A 4,982-nucleotide genomic window follows, 5' to 3' on the forward strand; every position below is an offset into this window, starting at 1 on the left:
GGGTGGGCCCCCCTGTCCCCCACGATCACAATTCTCCACCTCGTACATCATTTGATAAAACCTTAAATTTTGGACGATCACCAGAGGAACCTCACGAACATCACCAGAAGAGTTCTGCAATTATTCACTAGGCCAAACCAGCTGCGCCACTATATCACGGCTGCCTACGTACCCTCCACCGGGATCAAGCTAACCGTAATTCTGTAATTATTCTCCAACATAATTACCTGTCTCCACATCACCTCCATCATCGCCCCGAAGGGTCATGCCCTCTTGGGCAGATCAACACGGGCTGATATGAAGCAAGTCCAAGCAATGCACCTTCATGAGAGAAATATCACCTTCCTCTATGACATCCCGTACAAAATGATATCTGACGTCGATATGCTTGGTACGAGCATGGTGAACTTAATTTTTCGTCAAGTGAATCGCACTCTGACTGTCGCACCACAAGTTCACGCTCTCCTGCTCAATCCCCAAATCTTTTAGAAGACCCCACAATCGCAATGCTTCCTTCACTCCCTCCATCATGGCCATATACTCGGCCTCTGTTGTAGAAAATATCACTGTAGCCTGCAACATCGATCGCTAACTAATTGGAGCCACATGTATCCTAAATACATAACCAGTAGTAGATCGTCGTCTATCTAGATCGCCCGCATAATCAGAGTCTACAAACCCGTCGATCTGACATGTGTCTCCACCAAAACACAAACCCGTATCTGTGGTACCCTTCAAGTACCTCAGAACCCATTTCACCGCTTCCCAATGCGTCTTTCCCGGATTCGCCATGAACCTGCTGACAACATTAACCGCCTGTGAAACATCAGGGCGTGTACACACCATTGCGTACATTAAGCTGCCAACTGCACTAGCATAAGGGACACGCTCCATGTGTGTATTATCTCCCCTGTAGTGGGAGATTGTTTACCAAAGAGTCTAAAATGTGAAGCCAATAGAGTTACCACCGGCTTAGTACTTTACATTCCGAACCTCGCGATCACCCGTTCAATGTAGCCCTTCTGACTCAAGAACAATCGTCGATTCGTCCGCTCTCTTCTAATCTTCATATCCAATATTTTTCTTGCAGCGCCCATGTCTTTCATCTCGAACTCTTTACCAAGTTGATATTTTAGTCTATCTATCTCCACCTTATTCTTCGATGTAATAAGCATGTCATCCACATACAAAAGAATATAGATATAATCACCTCCACGAAACTTCCGAATGTAAACACAACAATCATAGTCGCTTCGGGAAAACTCATGCTTCAGTATGAAGGAGTCAAATCGCTTGTACCACTGCCGAAGAGATTGCTTCAATCCATAGATTGACTTTCTCAAGCGACATACATGATGCTCCTTATCCTCAACCTTATAGCCCTCCGGTTGATGCATATAGATCTCTTCATCCAAATCTCCGTGCAAGAAGACCGTCTTGACATCGAGTTGTTCCAACTCAAGATCACAATGAGCAACAATACGCAATAACATCCGAATAGAAGTGTGTTTCACCACCGGAGAAAATATCTCATTATAATCCACACCCTCTCTTTGTGCAAACCCCTTAGCCACTACCATCGCCTTGTACCTCGTACCACCGAGCTCTGAAGGATCTTCTTTTCTTTTATACAGCCACGTATAACCTATAGCTTTCTTTCCTACGGGCAATGGTACCACCTCCCATGTTTGGTTCTTCCGAAAAGATTTCATCTCCTCCATCGCAGCCAACCAACTCTCACTATCCTTGTCCCGAATAGCTTCTTTGAAGGAGACCGGCTCATCTTCCTTCACCGAGAGTGCGTAATCAACCAAATTAACCTGTCTATAGTGCTTCAGGGGTTGATCAGCCCCCAGCTTCTGTACCTGCTTGTATGCTCGTCTTGGCCTAGTAGAAACCAAGCTATCCTCGAGCTGCTGTTATTGTAGTGCCTGTGTATTCTCCTACTGAATCTCCTCCTGCTCAAGCTCATAATCTACCTGACTTTCCACTTGAACACGACTAGAACCTGGTTGGTCTTAGGTTTTATCTCAATAACCTGGGACTCGGGAGTCCCAACAGTCTCAACACCATCATCTTTGGACACCCTAGCAATCATGGACTTCTCATCAAAGGTAACGTTCATGCTGATCACGAACTTCGAATCTTCTGTACACCAAAGACAGTAGCCTTTTACGTCTTTTGCATACCCTAAGAAAATTACCTTCTTGATCCTCGTGTCAAGTTTTTCCTCGTTGACGTGATAGTAGGCGGTACACTCGAAAATACGGAGCCTCTCATAATCTGTATGCTCCCCTGACCACACCCGATAGGGTGTATCACCGTCCAATATCGAACGTGAAGATCGATTCACAATATAGCAAGCTGTAGCAATCGACTCTGCCCACCATTCTTTGCCCAAACCAACATATGATCGCATACTCACTGTTTTCTCCCATAGTGTTCGGTTCAGTCTCTCCGCGATCCTATTTTACTGTGGTGTAGATCTAATTGTCCAGTGTCTGGCAATCCCCTCCTGATCACAGAACTCCTTGAAAGCACCGTCTGTATACTCTGTACCGTTATCAGATCTCAGTGTCTTCAATTTCTTTACCCGTCCTGTTCTCAACCATCGCCTTCCACTTCTTGAATATCTCAAATACCTCATTCTTATGCTTCAGGAAATAAACCCAAGCATACCTCGAATGATCATCTATGAATAAGATAAAATATCCGGAACCACCCTTGGAAGTTGTCGAAGCCGGACCCCAAACATCCGTGTGCACATAATCTAGTATCCCTCTGCTCTTGTGCTTGCTCCTTAGAAAGTAGACCATGTGCGTCTTTCCATACACACACTCCTTGCAAAAATCCATGTAAGGTTTCTTCAGATTCTTTAACAACGCATCTTTACCAAGCAGATCTAGACCCTTCTCTGACATGTGCCCAAGCCGCCTATACCATAAGCGTATGTGCTCACATGGATCTCCACCACTTCCATCAGTTCTAACTGTTGCATCTCCTGTCACCGTCGTACCCGAGAGAGTATATAGATTACCGTGACAAACACCATTCATCACTGTTAGAGAACCTCGAATAACCCTCTTCACTCTGTTCTCTGTTACAATCTTACAACCCCCGGAGTCCAAAGCACCAACTGAGATAAGATTCTTTCGCAAGTTAGGAACGGGCCTTACATCCGTCAAGGTTCGAACCACTCCATCATGCATCTTGATCTTGATATCGCCTAGTCCCACCGTTTTACAAGCATGATTATTCCCCATCAATATGGTTTCACCATCAATGCTCCTGTAGATAGTAAATCAATTCTTATTTGAACACATGTGGTAAGAACAATCAGAATCAAGTATCCACTTCCCGGAGGTATCCTCGCCACCCGTGACGACATAGCATTCCTTATCGCTCCCTTCCCCTGAAGCATAGCTCGTCTCTTCATTGCCTTCTCGTCTTTCAGTCTTGTTGTTATTCTTCTTTCCACCTACTCTCTTATTAGGACAATCGACCTTGAAATACCTAACTTCACCGTATTTGAAACACGTTCGTCCCGTAAGAGGTCTCGATTTAGATCTAGACTTTCATCCCTTATCTTTTTCTCGCTCATTGCCTCTTCCTCTGGCAAACAGTCCCTGAGCTTGTTCCTTGTTACCACCAGTGACCATATCACTAGTTGTAATTTTTCGAAGATCATTCGCTAGAAGCGCCATTCTAGTTTCATCCATCGACAAACTGTCGCCCATAAGCATTAGTGTTTGAACCAGATTCTCATAAGACTTCGGCAGAGATAGAAGTAGTAGAAGTGTCTGATCCTCATCTTCCACTGTCACCTTAATATCTTTCAAATCCGATAAGATCCTATCGAACTTGTTGATGTATTCCCGAATTGATGAACCTTCCTCCATCTTATAAGTATACAATTTGGATTTTAAATAGATCCGGTTCGTTAGACTCTTCGTCATGGAGGTGCTCTCTAACTTTAACCACACGTCCGTGGTCGTTTCCTCCCCGTCTACCAAGAAAGCTACATCCCTTTCAAGGCAAAGGATAATCGACACACGTGCTTCCAGATCCAGCTCCTCCCAATCCTCATCAGACATATCCTTGTGCTTCTTCTCTTTTCCCGTCAAAGTTTTGTGCAATTTCTGCGAAATCAACGAATTTTTTATTTGCATCCTCCAATAGAAAAAATCATTTTTCCCATTGAATTTTTCAATCTCGTACTTTTTAACTTTAACTGTTTTACTTGTTGACGTCATTCTCTGCTTGTATTAATAAAACTGCTTCTCTCAGGAATTTTAACAAATACCTTGTGTACACAACACAATAATTAACCACCACCTCAGATCAGTAGCTCAACCATCGCCAATCTGAATAAGGGCTCTGATACCAATTGTTGGGCATAGAGTCACGTCCTCACGTCACGGAAGCGATATCACCTGAGAGATAGACCTGGCTTTTGTTGACACAAAAGCACAATTCAACCTCTATATTCTTGTTTCTCAAAGGAAACAGGAATAGAAAGTGAAATTCTTATTTCTCAAAGGAAACAAGAATCGAAAGTGATATATTTTATCAAAGTGAAATATACACTCTTCCTCTCATCAGTTCTAAGACTGAAATATCGAGGGAACCTACAAGCTATGGCAACACACTGTAAAGAACGAGACAACAGATTTACGTGGTTCAGCAAACTTGTCTACGTCCACGGGAGGGGGGTTTTACTATGAGGAGAATACCAAACTATTACAAGTTCTCTCTCAACTCACTCTTTCTTTTCTTTCAAAAGAACTCCACACAACCCACACTCAAAAAACTCCTCCACCCCTTCTCTATTTATAGGAGAGAACATGGGGCAAATCTGAGATTTAGGCGGGCTCTCGCGGGACAAATCGCGGGCACGCGAGAACAAATCTCGTGCACGAAACTGGCAGGCAGCGCGAGCACGAAATCATGCAGTCCTCGTCGGCGTCGTGGGCTTGGCAGGC

At 44.1% G+C, this 4,982-nt stretch overlaps 1 protein-coding gene across 1 annotated transcript in view; it reads right to left on the minus strand.

Moving 5' to 3' along the window:
• The window catches only part of LOC109849168 (alcohol dehydrogenase-like 6), a 12,178-nt gene that overhangs the window by 6,160 nt on the left and 1,036 nt on the right, over positions 1 to 4,982 (minus strand). The window lies entirely within an intron of this gene.

Source organism: Asparagus officinalis, chromosome 7, assembly GCF_001876935.1.
Source record: "Asparagus officinalis chromosome 7, Aspof.V1, whole genome shotgun sequence".
Classification (NCBI taxonomy): Eukaryota; Viridiplantae; Streptophyta; class Magnoliopsida; order Asparagales; family Asparagaceae; genus Asparagus; species Asparagus officinalis.